Source organism: Peromyscus leucopus, chromosome 19 (genome assembly GCF_004664715.2).
Source record: "Peromyscus leucopus breed LL Stock chromosome 19, UCI_PerLeu_2.1, whole genome shotgun sequence".
Lineage (NCBI taxonomy): Eukaryota > Metazoa > Chordata > Mammalia > Rodentia > Cricetidae > Peromyscus > Peromyscus leucopus.
This window is the reverse complement of record NC_051079.1, coordinates 54,096,834-54,118,887: the sequence shown is the minus strand read 5'-3', so window position 1 is coordinate 54,118,887 and position 22,054 is coordinate 54,096,834.

Genomic DNA, 22,054 nt, shown 5'->3' with positions numbered 1-22,054 from the left:
TGTATAGTACTCCATTAATGGAAAATCTCTTTTGGCTGATTTGTGAAACTAAAATTAAAAGTGTGCGATAAATACTTGGTGCTAAGCTAATAAAGTAAGCATACTTTTATACCTTAGTTTTTACCTTCATTTCTTATTTTCTCAGAATGCACCATTTCTCTTTATAAAAGTGGGTGTGACTTTCATTTCTTTCCAAGTAACAGAAAGACAACAATTTCCTGTCAGCGGAAAAAAAAAAACATAACTATCAAGAAATTGAGGGTTTGGTAACTAAAAATGACAAAAGAGTGCCTAGGAAAATATATTTAGCTTTTGGAAATAAACATTATCCTCATATATGATCTTAGGAATACAAAAATAAATGCTGCTTCCTTCTTACATGTTAGCACCTGCAGAACAAAAATTGAACTGAGAGTATTTTGCAAGGAATTATAATGGCTATTGTTTGAAATGTTCTATTTGAGAGATGCTGGCCTGGTCTCTCTCAAAAGTCTTGTGATCTTTACAATCACACTGAAAACTGTGTGTGTGTCATTATAGGAAATTGGGAAAGGCAGGAGCAGATGAAGTCCTGTGTGGACGTGTGTTGCTGACATGAGCATGGCCGATGGGAAAGGCAAAGATTTCCGCAGGTGAGATTCAAAGGAATGGCAAAGCCTTCCTCCGGTCCAAGTATGAGCGTTAGTACTAAGGATTAGCCAGTGCGTCCAAACACTAACATGCACAACTTCCTCTTCCTGGATGACAGCTCCCCTCCAAAGCCTGGTCACTGAGAGACAAACTAACCCCTCCTCCTTGTGCTGGATGTAATAAACAGTTGAGCTGAGTAGTAGGCGCCCTTCATTCAAGGAAGCACAGCCCATGGAGCTGCAGCTTTTCTGTATGTGTGTCCTGTTTCTCCAGTGTCTGTCAATTCATTTCTTCACTCCCACATCACCCACTCACGTTTCCAAGACCCTTTAGGTCACAGCAAGATTCACTTCCTAAGGTTAGGATGTAGCAAAATAAAAATTAAACTTCTGTAGTACCACCCTACTACATGAATATCTAAGCTATAAATTTATTAAAACTTAGAGGTTCATCCTAAAATATGCATAATGCTTCAAACATTAAATGACAGTTTCTTTGTAGAAAATGCCACTGTGAACTTTGCTTTGTCAGCAAGTAGGGGACAATCCTGTTGTGAGGAAAGACTTTAAAGACACCCTAAGAAATAGAAAGGGTCGACTTGACACAAAGCTAGACATATTTGGGAAGAGAGAATCTTAATTAGAAAGATGTCTCCACCAGACTAGACTATAGACAACTCTGTAGAGGTCTTTTCCTGATTGGCGATTGATGCCCACTGTGGGCAGTACCACCCCTGAACAAGTGGTCCTACGGTGTATAAAAAGCTGCTGAGAGCCAGAAAAACCCAAGGTTTTTTTTTTGTTGTTTGTTTGTTTGGGGGGGGGGTTCTTTGTTTTTTTGTTTTTTGTTTTTTGCAGGCCCAGTTGAAAGGGCAAAGGGAACCTTATCTGTGTTCCTGGCCAGGGGCAGACTTGGCAAGTCTTGGGGCTGGGGGCTGGGCCTTAAAGGAGTGAACATTTCGATTCCTGGGACCTTGGCTTTTCCCCGTGAAGAGACCAAAGCTATCAATCCCAAGGCTGCGGTGTGCTTGGTCTCTGACACCCTTGAGATTTTCAGTTTCTCTTGTGCAACATTGCTTGCTGAGCTTTCTGCTGAGTTTCTCCCATTCCCCCCCTAAAAACTGTCTAGAAGATGCTGTACTTCTTAACAAACTTGCTTGGTACAAGCCATCAGCTTGTGCAAGACCTCCTGGTCCTAGCTTTCTGTCTTCTCATCTCCCGACCCTCCCACTAAGGACCACGTCACTGAAGAACAACCTGCTGGTCCAGGTCAGAAAGCAGGTTGAGCAGACCATGGAGACAAACCCAGTAAGTGGCATTCCTCCATGGTGTCTGCTTCAGCTTCTGCCTCCAGGTTCCTGCTTGGAGCTACCTGACTTCCCTTGATGAGAGGCTACAACCTACAAGGTGAAACAAACCATTCCCTCCCCAACTTATATTTTTAATTTATTTTACGTAAATGTTTTGCCCACATCTATGTCTGTGCACCATGTGTATGCCTCACGGTCGCTTTGGGTCACCATCTTTATCACGGCAGTGGAAAGTGAATTAAGACAGCTCACCCACTATGGCCCCCTTTTGACTTGGTTACATTTGCAAAGACCCTGTTGCCAAATAGCATCTCACTCACAGGTACTCTGGGCTAGCAACTATTTGAAGATCACAACAACACTATTAACCCCACAGTCATGTGAACAGACTGAAATACAAACCCTGAAATAGAGAGCATAATGGTGGCCACCAGGACACAGAGTGTGGACCTGAGTGGTAGCAGAGGAACCCTGTGCGGGTAGAGGTTCAGAAACGTTCACTTGCAGGTGGCTTAGAAACTGGACAGCTCAGGGGCAAGACTGTGAGGAAACAGGAGTCATCTGAACTGACTACAGTCAGGGTATGCAAAGCTGGAGTCTAATGTTACAACCTCCTCTCTTAAAATTCATCCCATACCGATCTTTCTTTAAGCTCCAACAGTGTGCTCCAGGCATCTAAATCTCACCGACATCCTTTACTCATTTTTTGGTTCTCGGATCTCTTTAAAGATCCTGCAAGATGGTGAGTTAAGAATTCTCTGCTAACCCATGACAGTAACAAGCCTGCTGCTGTCCATTTAGGGAGGTATTATTGAATATACAATATTTATTAAAGGAAATAATTCTTGTTTTGTCCTGAGAGGGGGTGACAAATATGTTCCCCACATTGCCACTATATAAGTGGCAGATCAAGTGACCTGGAGTTTAATTTGTGTGTCCAAATCCCTGCATGTGGACACCCAAATAGTCTTACTCGCACTTTGAATTTAATCTTTGTGTAATACAACCTTTGTTTGACATTTGCCTTCTATAAACATGATTTTTTTAAGATCTATTTTTATCTTTTTAATTATGTGTGTGTGGGTGTGCATGCATGCAGGTATCTACAGAAGCCTGGGATGCCCTGGGGCTGGAGTTACAAACATTGTGAGCCACTCTAAGTGAGTGCTGGGGACTGGACTCAGGTTCTCTGCAAGAACAATATGTGCTCTTAACAGCTGAGGGACGTCTGTCTGGCCCCTACCAAAAAAAAAAAAGACTTTAATTACACACTTTGAGGATTTTCATAGAATGTAGACCCAGGAAATGCAAGAGATTAGTGCAAGTGCAGCAACCTGGTGGTCCAAGCACAGCCTGGGACGCTGCTCTCACTCAGCAACTAAGAGAAGCCCTGTAAGGGGCAGGTGTTTTCCAAGTGTATAAACATGCTACTCTTGAAGCCAGGCCACCTCTGTGAATGAACAGACCACCTGACTGCACAAATCTGTGAAGCCAGACGTGAAGACAGCCCAGCGGTAGAAGAGTTCTGACTAATTTATAGTCACCACCTGATTCCATGCCTACGCCTTGCCGCTAACATGGCGTTAGCTCACAGCACTTTTAGCAGCTAAATTGCTTTTTTAACAGCAATTATAAGAGTGCTAACAAGAAGCTAAAGGTTTGGAGAATCAATGAGAGTCTTTTACTTCCTGAAATCATTGTATAAGATTTCCTCCTTGAATTCTAATTTTCTGCTCTAAATGAAGAAAATACTTCCTTTCGGATTACTGGGTTTCAAAAGGATATATTTTTGTACATTCTGAGTCTTCTTTAAAAACAGTATTTTCACCTTTCCATTGAATGAGCATAAATAGGAAAATCATATTTTTAAATAATTACAAGGGAAACTTTTCCATAGATGGTACTTGAATAAAGTACTTATTAGCTATAATTAAGTAAAAAATTAAGGGAGAAATCATAAAAGGCTCAATTTACTCAGATAGAAACCACTTTTCATCATCCAAGTCCCTGGGCAGCTAATTGGAGGCTGCTGTGGAACGGAAGCAAAAGCTATGTATTATCACACCCAAATCCTTGGTCCTTTCTGTTGCTAGTTTTGGGATTCAAAAGTACAAATTGCATGTAAAATAGATTCCTAATTAAACTTGCCTGCAATTATGTCACAGACATATCTTGTCAATTACAATTGTTCTTATGCAATAAACTTAAAGATTCCTGCTAGACACAGGATGAGTCTGCAAATTAAAATGGATCATCTAAACAATGTTATAAAACACGGTCCAAAATGATGGGTATTTTGATAATCAACTTAGAAAATAAGCAGGGATCTATTCTCTGAGTAATTAATTTGCTGTTGTTTGGTTTTTGTTTTGTTGTGAGAAATAGGGTGTTGATGTGTGGCCCTGGCTAGCCTTGGAACTCAGTGTATAGACTAGGTTGACCTCAAACTTGCCATGATTCTTCTGTCTCTACCTTCTGGGTCCTGGGATTATAGGTTCGTACCACCATGCCTGGTCAAGAAATTATTTTTTATGGCTCATCTATTATTTAAGGGAGAATAAACTGATTCACTTTGAAAGTATAGTCAGAGATGAGCCAACAGCAAATTCCAAAGTTATGAAGTCCTAATTTGCTTTGATTTTCATTTTTTGGTGTATTTGGGGGGGAGGGGCGTTCTTGATCTTTTTGTTTTTGTTTCTTGCTTTGTTTTGTTTTTTTGAGAGAGAGATAATGAAAGTGAGAAAAAGGACATGAAGTTGGATGGGTAGGGAGGTGGGAAAGACCTTGGAGTGATTGGGGGAAGGGAAAAAACAGTCAAATTATATTGTTTGAAAAAAATTAATAAAACAAAAGAATTGTTTTTTTAATAATTTACTTGTTTTTTATTTTATATACATTGTTGTTTTCCCTGCATGTATGTCTGTGTGAGGCTGTTCGATACCCTAGAACTGGAGTTACACACAGTTGTGAGCTGCCATGCGGGTGCTGGGAATTGAACCCAGGTCCTCTGGAAGAGTAGCCAGTGCTCTTAACCACTGAACCATCTCTCCAGCCCCAACAGAAGAATTCTTAAAGCTATACATGTCACGACTGGCCAGTACTCAGAAAGCAACTACAAGCTCGTTTTACTTTAAAATAAATAAATAAACAAACATTTTTTGAAATTAAAATAAAACGGGACCATTTTCTCCCCTTTCCTTTCCTCCCTCCAACCTTTCCCACAGACACTCCCTTGCTCTCTTTCAAATTCATAGCCTCTATTTCTTTAATTATTATTACATATGTATGTGTTTCTAAATATAAACATGTAGGATTGATTTACCTCCTTCTATGTTAGCGTGTCTATTATTACCATCCTTATTTAGACCTTGTTTAGCTAGCCATGTTGGGGAGACTTCATGGATGTAGCTTCTCTAATATTTCTTAGAGATGAAATCTCACAGAAACTTCTTGTTCCTCTGGCTCATACAGTCTTCCTGCCCCTCTCTTGCTGTTAGCTTTGAGCCTTGGGTGCAGGAATGTGCATTATAAATGTACTGGTTGGGGCTGGACACTCCATAGTCACTTGCTCTCTGCATCATTTTACTTTTTTCTTTGAAATATTTCCTAGGGGTTACGAATTCCATTGAAAATTACTGATTCCATCTACTCCTGCTGCAGACGGAATAGACTATTCTATATTAGTTCGGCCACCTTATCCACATATAATGAGCATAGCACACACTAAATCTTCAATAAGTCATTTGTAAGGCATGCTTGTCTTCCATGGTATGCTGGGACTTGAGCAATACACTTAAAAAAGAAAATTTAAAGAAGCCCGATATGAAAGACTAAGAACAGAGAACCCGAAGTATATCCAGGAGAATGTCCAGTGTGTGTCATCATTAGTACAAACTAGAATATCCTCAGAAGAATGACCATTGTTTTTACAAAGCCACCAGATCAGTTAGGGAAGGGGAAAAAATCAAATAGGTGATGAACCACCTCATCTTCACCCGCCAGCAAGAAGAGGTCAAGGACAGGCAAGTGGAAGTGGTTATGGATATCCAGACCATTATGATTCACATAATCACCTGGGTGGAGGTGAAGGCCTATGATGCGGTTATGAAGATTCTGAAACTGGAGTAAGGAGACACTGGGTCAGCAAGAGAATCTTGCTGTGAGAGAAGAATTAAAAAAGAAAGATGCCATGGGCAAGGCATAGGGGTCTACAGAAGAGTTCTCTAGGGAAACAAGACCAATAGAATGGATGCATGCTAGAACTGGATTTATTAGATTGGCTTACACCATACTGTCCAGATAGTCTAGCAATGGCTCTCTTACACCAGAAAGGCTGAGAATCCAAGAGCTGCCCAGTCTGTGAGGCTGGATGTCTGAGCAGTCTCAATCTGGTACTAAAAGCCTGGATGATTCCTAAAGAGTTTTTGGTCCTGAGTCTACATTGGAGGCCTGAAGAAGCAGATTCTAGTATCAGTGAACGAAAGCAGCAACAGGGTAGATGAACTTGCTGGAAGAAGTTAAAGCAATCCAGGCAAAAAACAAAATCTCCTTTTTTTAAAAAATCTGGGTTGCCACCAGAAGGTTCCACCCATGTTTAGGGTCTTCCCATTTCAAAAAATCTAATCAAGAAACTCCCTAAGAGGAGTGTTGAGCAGCTTGTACTTTAGTTGGTACCAGATCCAGTCAAACTGAAATCAAGAATAAGTATCATCCAGTGGAAGCCAGTCTGACCTGTTACAGGGGCTTGCTGTGTGGCATTATTCCAGAGGGGAGCACTCCGCTAGTGGTAAGGAAATCAGCAACAGCATGCACTCTGATGTTTAGGAGCACATGCAATTACAAAGAGCCTCCCTGTGAAGATCATGGAATCAAGTATGGGACTTAAGACTAATGCCTGGACTCCGATGTGAGCTTCACAATTTTAGCTGTCATGCAAGTTATTAAAAACAAAACTGCCCTGCTTTCCAATGTGTTCCAAGTCCTTTATAACTTCTAACATGACATTTTGATAAAGAGTAGCTCTTCTGTTTTAAAGAGTTAAAATGAGGGATGTAACTCAGTGGTATAGTGCTGCCCAGCGCATACCAAGCCACACGTTCAATACACAGAACTGCCAAAACAGAATAAACTGAGACCCTTGTTAAAACTGTGGCAGAGCTAGGGGGCAGGAGTCTGTGGCAGACCATTCCAGAAGCTTTCTTTGTGTACACTCAGTCCTCATTTACAGGTAGAGCTTCCCTGTATTTGCGCTATCTTGACCAAGAGAAGGCAGTAGAAATGGCCGTCTGGGTTTCTCACCTTCACACGAAGAACCTTCCCCATCAAGTCACAATTGTGTTGTGATGAGACTGAGAAAAGCCATTTGGAGGAGAAGCAAGGGTCTCCAGCCAACAGTGGCACCAACTGACAGTCTTCGAGCAGTCCAACTGAGAGTCCAAACCAGAAGAGCCTTGAGACAACCCCAGTTTGGATTAACAGAGAGTAGAAAAGAGGCACTCGGCTTAGCCCAGCCGGATACTGAGTCACATGCACAGGATTTTCAAGGCAATAAGTTTAAAATACAGTCGTTATTTGTGGTAAGGAAAACTGAGCCTGGAGGTTGGCCTTGTCTTTCAGTATTATTGATTAGGAAGATGCATATAAGTCATGATAGCTATCAAACATCTAAGAAACGCTCTGCATTGCTGTACAATCAAATGGTTTGATTTGTATTCCTGAAAGGCTATTTTATCTATGCTTTGAACTCACTGCTGAAGAATGGGTGAAGTTGTTCTCCAAATGCTGCTTAGAATCTTTCCCCAAACTCAAAATCTGTGTCCTAGAGAAACAAATCTTCATTTGGTAGAAAGTCACAAATTAGTTCTTCTAAGAAATGACTTTGAGTTACAGCAACAACATCTAAAACCACAGGGATGTAGAGCATGACCTGGTCTATAAGCCTTACTTACCTGCAAAGCCCTGTACCTTTGCACTTGGGCTGTCAAGGGCTTGCTGCAGTGAGAAATTCTTTGAAGTAACTGGAGCACAAATCAGGATGAAGATAGGCAGTACTGGCTTCTGTGTAGGAAATTAAAAAAATATATTCTAAAATTAATCTGAAACTGGTCTTAAGGAGTTCAAGACAAAGGAATACAAGGGGATTGGAGATGAAATTGACTCAATGGTAGGTGTCTAAAGATCAAAAGCTCCTGGTTAACCTTAAGCCAGACTTCCTTCAATTAAGTAAAACAGCAAATCACAGCTGTCCTGATGAGATATCTATGCCCCAAATCATCATGTTCCTCATCTGGGATATTAAATTGGGAGTCCCAGCTCTGCCGTTTGTTGAAAATAAGACCCGACTACAGATGTGAAAGGAAGTACAGAAGACAGATGGCTCTGCAATTTACTATCTTTCTCCTGTAATTTGGCCCTTAATGGGCTTCTACTAAGCAACTGTTGAAAGTTACTTAGCTTCCTATGATAATACAGAAGTGGCTAGTTGATAAAACATGATACCTGAAATAAGTTAGATGACATTTTTAAAGCAGTCTTGGAAATCCCAATTTTTGTAGATCCTTGCTATATTCGAATCTAGATAATCAACCATGGATACCATTTCTCGCCTATTTTTTATTTAAACAATCTAATAAGCCTAGTGAGATTTCAGAAGTGAAAGACTCATATTTTCTGACTGAGCAAGTTCCCATATAGTATTAGTACTTCAGCCATATGGCGAGGGCAGGGGGGTGGGGTGTAGGCTTCCTCAGACTCTAGGAAGCCTTCATGGAAATAAATAAGCCTTCATGTTTCAGACTTGTCCTTAAGGGAAAAAAGACTTGAGTCTTAAGAAACAGAGTATTCTGAGAAAACGGCCCAAATAAGAATGCCATCTAGGAGTAAGGCAGGAAATGGATTCATTAGGAAATAGACTAGAGAAAGGACACTAAGAGGAGCAGAGGAGAGAAAAGAAGAGGAAAACCAGCTAAGCGGGAGGTGGGTTGGGGACAGGGAGTGCTGGAGAGATGGCTTAGTGGTCAAGAGCACACATTACCCTTGTAGGGTAGCTTGCAATCACTTATAATGCCTGCTACAGGGAACCTGATGCCCTCTTCTGGCTCCTGTGGGCATTGCACTCAGATACAACACATACATGCCCACCTGCATGTAGGCACACATGCACACACACATGCACACACACATGCACACACACATGCATACAGAATTAAGGACTTTTTTTAATGGGAGGAGAAGGATCACGTGAATACAGGCCTCCAAAGGTCTAAGTGATAGAATCCTTGGAAGATTGTCTCTTGATTGATAGGTCATCAATACTTCAGAAAATAAGATTAAAAGATATAAAAACAAGAGTTTGTCCTTAAGGTTTACTCGGGAAATATTGAAAAAAAATTTTAAACCATGAAGATAGGCTAGTTCAGTTCCAAAAAATGAAACAAGTTCCAGTAAGCAGGAGAGAAATATAAACCATGACTTCTGATTAAATAAGTAAGTTAGTGGCAGAATTTTTTTTTTACAAAAATACAATAATACTGCATTACAAATACAATATTACAAACACAAAATTGTATTATGACTACAATAGCAAGACAAAGCTTTTCTTCAAAATAAATAAATATAACAGAAAGGGTAGGAAAATCATTTTATCTTCTTCCTTTTAAAAAAAAATGTATGAAGAGTAAACAAGGAGTCTAAGAAGATGCATCCAGACATTGTCTCATCTCTGGATGGCCCTTCAAACAGTGAAGTGGCAGCTAGTCGTATCATATCTTCATTTCAAATTTTTTGGAAAGTTCTAGATATCCAGAAAGTAGAAGTTAGCAATTTATAGTAAAATTAAAATGTCATAAGGAACATTCAAGCAAAAGCCTGGTTGTAGGAACATCAAGAAGGCATCACTGTGATATCTGACACTTGTGATATGCTAGAGAGGGGTAGATTGTAAATCACAGCAATGTGGATGGAGGTGTGGAGGATGGAGAACACAAATACATTAGGACAACGGCACGGGGCAGCTTAATGGTTGGTTGAAAGTAGGAATAAAGGGAAAAGGAGGAATCAAAACCATTGTCAACTCTCAATTTGATTTACAACTGAAAAGATGTGCTTGGAATTCTGAGTTACGGCACCTGCATGTAAAAATTATGGATAGGCCGGGGCGGTAGTGGTGCATGCCTTTAATCCCAGCACTCGGGAGGCAGAGGCAGATGGATCTCTGTGAGTTCGAGGCCAGCCTGGTCTACAGAGTGAGTTCCAGGAAAGGCACAAAGCTACACAGAGAAACCCTGTCTCGAAAAAACAAAGGAAAAAAATCATGGATAAAGGGGTTTACTGTATAACTCACTGTATCACATTGCATGTGATTATCTTCCATAACAAGATTCTCCCTTTCTTCTTTTTTTTTCCTACTTTCTTCTCTTAAATATTATTTTGTTTAACTTTTGGAGTGGAGGGAGATCGGGGAGATCAGGACACATGATATAGAGACATGATGTGAAAGACACAAAGAATAAATAAAAATAAAGTTAAATTTCTGAGTTAAGGGGGGGAAATGTAGCTAAAAACAATCCTGTGTGATAGAAGTGCTGGAGGTAGCACCGTCCCTGAGCTCAAACTCTACTGTAGAGCTATAGTAATAAAAAAGAGCCCGATATTGGCATAAAAACAGACAGGTGGATCAATGGAATTGAATCAAATACCCAGACATAAATCCATACTTGTATGGACACCTGATTTTTGACAAAGAAGCCAAAATTATACAAAGGAAAAAAAGAAAGCATCTTCAACAAATAGTGCTGGCATAACTGGATGTCAACATGTAAAAGAATGCAAATAGATCCATATCTATCGCCCTGAACAAAACTCAAGTCCAGGTGGATCAAAGACCTCAACATAAATCCAGTTACACTGAATCTGATAGAGGAGAAAGTGGGAAACAGCCTTGAACACATTGTCACAGGAGACAACTTCCTGAATAGAACACCAGTAGCACAGACACTAAGATCAACAATTAATAAATGGGATCTCATGAAACTGAAAAGCTTCTGTAAGGCAAAGGACACCATCAATAGGACAAAATATCAGCTGACAGACTGGGAAAAAAATCTTCACCAACCCCACTTCTGACAGAGGGCTGATCTCCAAAATATAAGAACTCAAGAAATTAGATATCAAAAAATCAAATAATCTAATTAAAGAATGGGGTGCAGACCTAAACAGGGAATTCTCAACAGAAGAATCTCAAATGGCAGAGTAACATCTAAAGAAATGTTCAACATCCTTAGCTGTTGCTGGAGTTTTCCTGCCTTGCCCACAGTCAGGACAAATCTTTGTCACCCACCAGTCCCACAGCCGCTCAGACCCAACCAAGTAAACACAGAGACTTATATTGCATACAAACTGTATGGCCGTGGCAGGCTACTTGCTAACTGTTCTTATATCTTAAATTAACCCATTTTTATAAATCTATACCTTGCCACGTGGCTGGTGGCTTACCGGCATCTTTACATGCTGCTCCTCCTGGCCCTGGCTCCAGTGTCTCTCTCTCCTTCTTCCTGTTTCCCCAATTCTCCTCTCTCTTTGTCCCGCCTATACTTCCTGCCTGGTCACTGGCCATCAGTGTTTTATTTATATAGAATGATATCCACAGCACTTCCCCTTTTTTCTTTTTTTTAAAAAGGAAGGTTTTAACTTTAACATGGTAAAATTACATATAACAAAACAATTATTGAGCAAGAATTACAGTTACAATATTAAAGAAGATGTCCTATCTATCTTATTTGTGAGTTTAAGGTTTTATATCTAACTTATCTTTTATCATAACTGAGGAAATTATAACTATCTAGTCTTTAACCACATCAAAGACCTGAGAAGGAACATAATGGTACCTGAGAAATGGTAGATGGATACAAGCAACTTTCGGGAATCTTACAAGAGTAGACCAAGACAGCTGGCAGCCTGGACAGTCACCTAATGTTTCTCAGCATTGTTGGTGCATTTAAATTGGCTACAGGCCTAGAGTATCTGACAGACCATTTTCAGAAGCAGGAATTCTGAAAGACCATCTTACCCTGTCTTGGCAGAGTACAGTGGTCGCTTTCCTTGTGTCCCGCTTGTCCAGAAAGGACAGCATTGCATTTGTACTGTCAGCCGTCAAGGCAAGGGCAGTTCTTTGCCCAGTAGGCCATTTTGTGCCAAGAAGACAAACTTCCAAATGGAAATGTCTTAGAAGCCCAGCATTCTCTCGGATCAAATTGGTGCAGCCAGGAGCAATTGTGTCTCACATCAACAGATTTCTAAGTTATTTAAATGCCATATTCTCTAGGTCTATGAAGTGTTTGAAGACTACCTATTTATCTGAAATATATCTATGTATACCTAGAAGACTTAACTAACATGGCTATAAATATGATTATCATAGATGACTAATTATTAATCTATTTTTTAATTATCCATTACAATTTTAAATGAGTTATATAAACATAATACCTCAAACAAGAATAGAAATATATATATATATACAGTATAACAAAATTAACTTCAAGTTTGTGTCAATGAACTAAAATTTATACCAATGTAAAACATTTTAAACATAAACTAAAATCTATACCAATGTAAAACATTTTTAAACAAGTTGTTCTTTAAAAGTAGGTTCATTAATCTACCCTTTTATCTTATCATCTCCATATCCTCCTATATATCATATCCCCTTTTCTTTTTTATAAAGAGATCACATTTATAATCAACCTGTTTTAAATAAAAATATTGTTTTTTCTCTGTCCCACACCAGAGGGCTCTTCTGATTTGGGACACAAGAATCTCTTAACCATTTTTTTTAAAGCAATATGTCTGGTTTAGAGGGGAGTGAGCCAATTCCACCTCTAAAGCCAGCTTGGTATATTTTGGAATTTGGCGTAGCATCTCTTGCTACTTCCTGCTGGAGGGGGCGCTGTATCTTATGGGGATGCAAAGAAAATTTTAGGCCTATGGGGTAGTCCTTGAGGCTGTATTGTGGGAGCCAGTTGCCTTGAAACCATTTTGGATGTTGGATCATCTGGGCCATGGTGTCATCGGAGATCTTTCAGGGGGTCTTGGCTGGTCAAACCTGATGTATCTTAATCTGGAACAAATCCATAGCCTCTGGCTTTCTGTGGAAACAAAAGCAGAACCTCTTTTCCAAAGTAACATATCCTTATATCCAAATTTTGAAGTCAAGATACCTTTAAAATTTACATTTTGTCATAACTGAACAGCTTTTACAATCAAATGTTTTTGTTTAGTTACGAATATCAAAGACAACATAATCCAGATTTTGTGTGTGATAGCCATCTTTACGTGGCTTATTACCTTCAGTGTTTTTTTTTTTTTTTTGGTTGTGAGCCTAGCCTTTAACGGCTGAGCCATCTCTCCAGCCCTCAGTGTTTTTTTTTAAACAATTTATTTTTAGATACTATTTGTTTATATAATGGTATATATTTATTTTGTCCTTTAAGCCTACGTACATTTTTACATGTATTATAAACTATTTTATCTGAATCAGTCTTATTGACTGTAGCCTTTTAAACCTGAAATGGCGCTGTGGCTGCTGGCTCTGCCCCCTTCAGCTTTTCAACATGCCGTTTTTTGCCAGTTCTGTGAGTCATCAAGTCTCAGAAATAGTGGGTCTAAGCTTTTATCAAAGCAGCTTGTAGCCCAGAAACCTTTTTTTTTTTTTTTTAAATACTAGTAAAGACTAAGTCTACCACACAGCATAATGTGCTGCTGGCAGACATCTCATTTCCGCCATACTGCCGGTCAAACGCAAACGCCAGGAACCCGCCAGTAGTTCAAATCCACGTTTTGCGGCATCTAGCTGCCCATATGAGACATGAAGCAGGAACCTGGTTTTGGCTCTGTTTAGAATTGGTTATTAAATATTCTCAGGTTTAAGGTGGAAACTCGAGCTGTTGGGCACCATTTGTTGCTGGAGTTTTCCTGCCTTGCCCACAGTCAGGACAAATCTTTGTCACCCACCAGTCCCACAGCTGCTCAGACCCAACCAAGTAAACACAGAGACTTATATTGCATACAAACTGTATGGCCGTGGCAGGCTACTTGCTAACTGTTCTTATATCTTAAATTAACCCATTTTTATAAATCTATACCTTGCCACGAGGCTGGTGGCTTGCCGGCATCTTTACATGCTGCTCCTCCTGGCTCTGGCTCCAGTGTCTTTCCCTCCTTCTTCCTGTTTCCCCAATTCTCCTCTCTTTGTCCCGCCTATACTTCCTGCCTGGTCACTGGCCATCAGTGTTTTATTTATATAGAATGATATCCACAGCACTTAGCCATCAGGGAAATGAAAATCAAAGTGACTCAGATTCTATTTTAGACCTGTCAGAATGACTAAGATCAAAAATATAAATGACAGCTTATGCTGGAGAGAATGTGGAGCAAGAGGAACTCTCCTCCACGGCTGGTGGGAGTGCAAATTTGTACAGCTACTTTGGAAATCAACATGGCAGTTTCTCAAAAAACTGGGAATCAATTTACCTCAAGACCCAGCTATAACACTCTTGGGCATATACCCAAAGGATGCTCAATTATACCACAAAGGCACATGCTCAACTATGTTCATAGCAGCATTATTTGTAGTAGCCAGAACATAGAAACAAGCTGGATGTCCCTCAACTGAAAAATGGATAAAGAAAATGTGGCACATATATACAATAGAGTATTACTCAGCTGTTAAAAACAATGACATCATGAAACTTGAGAACAAATGGATAGAACTAGAAAAAAAAAAATCCTGAATGAGGTAACCCAGGCCCAGAAAGACAAACATGTATGTACTCATTCATAAGTAAATATCTGTAAAGCAAAGGATAACCATGCTACAATCCACAGACCCAGAGAGGCTAGGTAACAAGTAGGCTGGAAGGAGGACATATGGATCTCCCAGGGAAGGGGAAATAGAAGAAATCTGGTGAACTGGGGGTGAGTAGGGATGGGAATTTAGGGAATCCAGTGAGGGAGTAGACGGAGGGAAAGAATGGCTGGAAATGGGGGGCATTTCAGGGTTGGTAGAAACCTGATACAAGGGAAACTCCCAGGAATCTACAAGGATGATCCCAGCTAAGATTCCTAACAATAGTGGATATATAGCCTGAACTAACTTTCTCCTGTGATCATATTGGTGACTACTCCAATTGTCTTCAGAGAGCCTTCATCCAGTAACTGATGGAAACAGATGCAGAGACCCACAGCTAAATATTAGCCCAAACTCAAGGAATCAACTGAAGAGAGGAAGGATTATAGGAGCCAGAGGGGTCAAGGTCATCACAAGAAAACCCACAGAAACAACTAACCTGGAACTCACAGAGTCTGAACCAACAACCAAAGAGCCTGCATGGGCCCAACCTTAGTCCTCTACATATATGTGACAGTTGTGTAGCTTGGTCTACTTGTGGGACTCCTAACAATGGGAGCAGGGGCTGTGCAGTCCCTAACGCTCTGGTTGGCTCTTGGGAACCTATTCCTCATACTGGATTGCCTTGCCCAGCCTTCATGCAAGGGGAGGTGCTTAGTCTTACTGCAACTTGATATGCCATGCTTTGTTGATATCCATGGGAGGTCTGTCCCTTTCTGAACAGAAACAGAGGAGGAGTGGGTTGAGAAAGGGGCAGGTGCTGGGTGAGGGGATGGGAGGAGAGGATAGGGAGGAAAATGCAGTCAGGGTATAAAATGAATAATTACATTTTTTTAAAAAAAAATTCTGACTTAATCCTGTCACATCTGCTCAGAACTTTCCAGTTGTTCCCTTGCTCACTCAATTTCCTGATGCCCACACCTAACCTCTCCATTTTACTCTGACCAGCCACAGGGACACCATGACTAGTCCTCAAGCATGCCAAGTTCTGGGGTTCAGACCGTTAATTTCCCCCAAGGCATCCTGGGAAGGCTTGGCATTCAGTATGCAGGTAAAAAGGCAAGGACCTTTGAGTAACGGTGAGTCATTAGAGGCACTGCCACCAGAAGGGACCCCTGGTTGCACTCATGAGAATGAACTGTTGTAAAATCCTAGGCCTGGGGTAAAATGCCGTTTACTGAGAATTCTGGTCATTTCAGGGGAAAAATTTTTATCAATGGACAAAGTATTTAAAAAAAAACAAAACTGAGGCTGAGGCTGGCCCCTCAGTATCCCTCTGGCTTCCTGCCTGGCACTACCTAAACTAAGTCCTGTACACACTCCCAAATCTGACTCTTCTCCCACACGCTCCCATCCGTGATGGGATGCTCATCAGAGCTGATGCTTGAGTCATATCTCTGAATCTCGAAAGGAATGAGCTAAATAAACCTCTTTCTTCATAAACACCTGCCTTGGGAATTCTGTCATAGCAATGGAGAGCAAATATACTCAGCCCACCTTCAGTTCTGTACTGCTCATCCTCATTGCCTGGAATGTTCTGTTCCTCCCTCTCCCTTCTTCAAGTGTGGTGTTAACGCCTCGGCAAATCCTACATTTACCATTCTTGTTCAGTAACAACCCCTCATCACCCCTTCAGAGGGACTGTCCTCTCTATCCCGGTATTTCCCCATCACTTATATAAGCCGGGATTTCTCCCAAGCAAGAAGTCTTGAAGGCTGAGCTGCCATATAAATCCTGACCTGTTCACCCAAGTAACAGAATCAAGACAGTCCAAAGTGCAGAAGGCTAAACATGAGGATCTGGCTCTCGATGTTGAGGATGATGGATGGTGTCATAGGGCCAGTGGAAAGCAATAGAAGGACCGAGCTGAGAGAAGGGAGCAAACATGGAAATGGGGCAAAAGAAATAACTTCAAGAGGCAGTCATCAGTTCCAAATGCCAGGGAGGTCAAGTAACGTAATGACAGAAAACCATCATTATATTTCTTGGTAAGAAAAATTTTTACTGGAACAAATGGACACAGAAATTAGAACTCGGTGACCCAGAAAATAAAAGGAATGTAAAAAGGAAATTGTGTGAGAAGCCCTTTCAAAAAATCAATACCCTAAATTTAATAATCATACTCCCCCAAATTTCTACTTCTTTCTCAATGTTTTTGAGAATATCATACATGAATATGAAATTTATATTTGTATCATTTCCATTCCTTCCTCTCCCCACCCAGCTCCTCCCTTCCCCCAACTCTCTCTAGGATTCATGACCTCTTCCATATTATTGTTGCATGCATGCATATGTACAACCTACTGAGTCTGTTTTGTATTGCTAGTACCTAGATGGGTTTAGGGTTGACTGCTTGAGATTAGATAACACCTATCCCTGAAGAAAACTGATCCTCCTGCCTTCAGCAGTCATTAATGGCCTGTAGCTCTTCATCTAAAGGGTGCCTAGTGAGATTTTTCCCCATCCACAATGGCATGTTCACTGAAGTGGTCATTATGCAGGTTTTGTTTGACAACCATATTGGTGAGACTTCATGGGTACAGCTTCCCTATCATGTCTAGAAAATACTGCCTCACAGTATGCATCCTGGTCCTCTGACTTTTAATCTCCCTGTGCTCTCTTTTATGATGATGCTCCCAGACCTTTATGTCAGGTTTGCATTACAGAAGTATCAGTAGGGGCTGGGCATTCCTTGGATGAGTTGCAGATCTTTATAGCTCCTGTTTGCTACAAAAAGAGCTTCTTTGAGGAAGAGTGACATCAAGTAAACAATTACATATTCATGCAGTGATTCACTTGAATATAGGTACCTTTATTTGTTCGGTTTAGTGAGTTTAAATTTTTGACTTGGCATTCAAAATAATGGGTTCTGTTGCAGAAATGTTCAAGCATTAATATTGTACATATTCACCTCTCCATGACTCCTTCTTGAGTACAGTTTTTATATATTGTTAATATTAATGAAAATGTGGAATACCTTAAATATCTATAAAGCAGGAGATTGAGTGAGTACATATCAACAGAACATCATAGCCAGTTGAGCAATGTACTAGAAATACATTCATGTATGTACAAATTTACCCACAGTGCACTGTGAAGTAGACACACTTGAAATCCTACATGTACTAGGATTTTTGCTTACAATTTTTTTCATCAATTAAAATATACAAAGAGAGTTTCTATATTTGTATGATATAAATTTAAGATGCCCTGGGCTTTAAATAACTGAAGAGTAAATATTTAGACCATTTCCTTCTGTTTATCGTTTGCTTAAGTTTTTTTAGGGGAGGGTTAAAATTGTTTATTTTCTTTTCTTTGGTAATTTCTTACTTGAATCCATGTATTTAAATCACGCCAACTCCTACTCACTGCTCCCTACGCCAATACTTCTTGGAATCCACACCCACCCCCTCCCAACTTCATGTCATTTTTTTTTATAATCAACTGAGTCCAATTAGTGATGCTGCATGTACAGGTGGTGTGGCTCTGTCAGCTGGAGCATGGAAAGCCTTCCATGGGCCACATCGCTGAAGAAAACTCACTCTCTGGTCCCCAACAGTCATCAGCTGGGTGTGAGGTCTGGGAAGCCCCTTCCCTTCCCATGCTGGAGTATTGATTGATTTGATTATGTGCAGGTCAGTCCATTTCTGATCTCATCCAGAAGGATCAAGTCGTAGCTCAAATGTTGCTTCACAGCTGAATCAGCTGGTCTCAAGGAAATTCTTTCATCTTAAAACTCACTATGATCAACTACACCTTAGAAACAACTGACTTCTCTCTGAAAGGACATTTCTAAAAGGCAGAACGCTGTGTTCACACTCAGTGACTCAACAACATTCCTTCTGTTGTGGTCTAAATATTTGTATAACCACTGTAAAATTCACAGGTTGAATCCTAACTCCAAGGTTTCTTAGTGATGATACAGAGTATGATGATAGGCCTTGAGAGGTCATTAAGTCACGGCATGAGTGGAAATAGTGGCCATATAAAACGGGGAGGGGAGAGCTATCATCCCTCCCACCATCTGACCACGTCTTGATCTTGGGCTTTTCAGCCTCTGGAACTGTGGGGAATACGTGTTTGCTGTTTATAAAGCACCCAGTTTATGGCCTTTGATTACGGTAACTGCACACACTTAGATATCTCCTCACCATCATCTATTTGGCTCCCTGTGCCCAGTGCTTATTTTACTGAGGTAGGTGATATAGAAATATAATTGTCAAAAGAAAACAAAAGCTAGAATTGCCTGATGGTGTGTATTGTTACTTACATGTCTAAATTGAAACGTCTTTGATTATAGTTTAGAGAGGTCCCAACCATCTGTAAGTAGATTCCATACAAACCAAACAGCAGCATTGCATATAAACATGAAGAGCATGATGCTGTAAATTTTCCTTCCAGCCCTCCCCTTCTTGGAGCTTGACATTAAGAAACTCTATTTTTTTACAGCCCGTCTAATTCCTTGAACACTCATGAGCAGAGCTTCCTTCTCATTATATTTTTGATTCAATCAATAAAAATGTAAACTAATGTTTTAAATGACTTTGGCAACCGAGAGACTAATTTATGTTTTCCTGAGATCATAAAGCAACAGTGAACTTAAAAAAAATCAAAAGAAATAAAAGTCCTGATTGCTTTTTTATGCAAAAATGGGATAGTCAAAGCCAAGTTGGAAAAATACTAAAAGATGTTTAGTGTTTTCTACTTACCTGCTTTAACTTATGGAATCATTTTTGCTAATTATTTTTTATGTGTATGAGTGTTTCATCTGTGTGTACGTCTGTGCACCACATACGTCCCTGGTTCCCACAGAGGCCAGAAGAGGTCATTATATATCATAGTCCCCTGGGATGTCATAGTCCCCTGGGACCACAGTTACAGGGTTATGAGCTGCCATGTGGGGGCTGGGGGTCCAAACAGGGTCCTCCAAAAGAGCAGTCAGAGTTCTTAACCACTGAGCTATCTTTCCTTCCTTGAAATCATTTTTTAAGATTGTATTCTCCTCATAAGAAATAAAGCAATAAGCACTTACTTACATCTATTTTTTACAAGTTCTGTTTCCAAATAGCCAATCTGGAGAAGTTGGCAATAAAATAAATAAAACTGAGAAGTATTAAGATTATTTTTAAAAGCAGAAGCATTGGCTCAGCGGTTAAGAGCTCTTATTGCTCTTGTATAGGTCCCTGGTTCAAGTCCTGTCACCCTCATGGCAGCTCACAACTGTCTGTATCTCCAGGGTATCTGGATGCAGTCTTCTGGTATTGGTGGACACCATTCATGCACATACATGCATGCAGGCAAAAACACTCATACACATAAAACAATCAAAATAAAAATTTTAAAAGACTATTTTTAAAGAAAGTCATACTGAACAGTTTAAGGAAAAATCTAACAGAGTACCAGTGCTGAGACTGAGGCAAGTCTCCAGTTCTGAGCACAGACAAGGCTTGAAGGCTTCCCATGAACTCAGGTGCTCTGAATTGAAGCTACTAGTTCTGTCTAACAAGATTCTGCCGTTGGAATTGGAGAATATTCCCCTGTCTCAGAGCAGCTCCTGGTGACATAGTTAAATTGTTGTATTCAAAAATTCAATGAGCCCAGCCAGCAACCTTAACTGAAGATGGTGAGCAAGTGTGGTCTCTGTGTCCTCAATGTCCCTTTAGTATCTCCTCAAACTCAGCAGTTAGTCCTACCATAGTGTGAATTTGTGTGTCTCCTGCAAGGTTTGCGTACTGAAATCTTCACTACAAACAATATGATGGTGTTAGAAGCTGAGGCCTTCATGGCTGCATTCTCATAAGGACAAGGATTAATGACATCATGAAAGAGGCTCACAGAAGCTCGTCTGGCTTCACCATCTAGCCATAGATGATGCCATCTATGGACCAAGATACAGGGTCTGAACGTATACCAAGTCTGCCATGCTTCGATCCAGAACCATGAAAACATTCAGATGATTAAGGTAGACCCTTCAGCTAGAAATGTAATGAAATCACAACACATGAAACATTGGACAATGATTCTTAGGAACACATTCAGGGCTTCGAGAACTCAAAAGGTGATTCTGTTGCTGCCTCTGGGTGGGTTTTACTTTATCTATTGATTTATTGACTTACGTGCACTCATGCCCACATGGTGCACCTGCACACACATGTGTGAGAACTACTGCACAAATGTGCAGTTCAGAGGACAACATACAAGGGTTAGCTCTCTCTGGCCATCTGTGAGATCTCTGAGGAAACTCGGGGTACTTGGGCTGCAAGTCCCCCCTACTTGCTGAGCCGCCCTGCAGACTCATCCCCAGGGCTTCTGGCACAATGTCTGTAGCTAACAAGCTCTGTTTCCCTTTGAGAGAATATCCACTCAACATAAGGAATTTCAGAAAATCTGAAGTTTTAAGAAAAATTATGTTTTACCACTATTTATCACTATTCTTATAATTATTAATATATGTGTATATATTGTGTAAAAAACCAATAAGTGTTTTAAAAGTTAGAACCCCCTATAATCAACCACACCATACTAGTTCAGGGTTACTAACAGTCTTTTTCTATAACTTCCTCTATTTCCTTAAACAAATGGCATGATTTCAATTATGTCTATATAATGTTGACATAATTGAAATGATAGTTTTTTGAACCAAAACATTTTCAAACTTCAGCCAATACTCTCAAATAATGGTCACAAAATATTTCACTATGTGACTAGATTATACTTTTAGCTAAAGCAACTATTACTAAGATTTGGGTTGTTTGGGGGTATTATTAAGTTGATTTTTTTGATCAACAAAATCTTCTGGAGTAGGCCAAGAAGAAAATTTGCATAAAATTTTTAAAGATCAGGACAAATATGCCTACTCCAGATGTAGGCATTCTTTTATACATTTTCCTCTCTGTATGTCTGGCTTCTAGTCAGACTTCCAGGCACTCCATTGCTTAAAGCAGATTGAGAAGCAGAGTAAAGAGGAACAGATCTGGCTCTTAGAGGCAGTACAGCACAAGGCAGAGTCTCAGCTGCTCACCATCTTTATGACCCTCCGTGGATTTACCAGAGATCAGCAGCCCAGCAGTCCTGTACTTCTATAAGTATTCACTGGGGGAGGGAGGCGGGGATTCACCACTGCTCAGATCCAAGCGTGAGCAGGTGGCCCCTGAAACCACATTTGTAATTAAGAGCTTAAGCCTCAAGTAGCTGCTCAGACACTCAGAGGC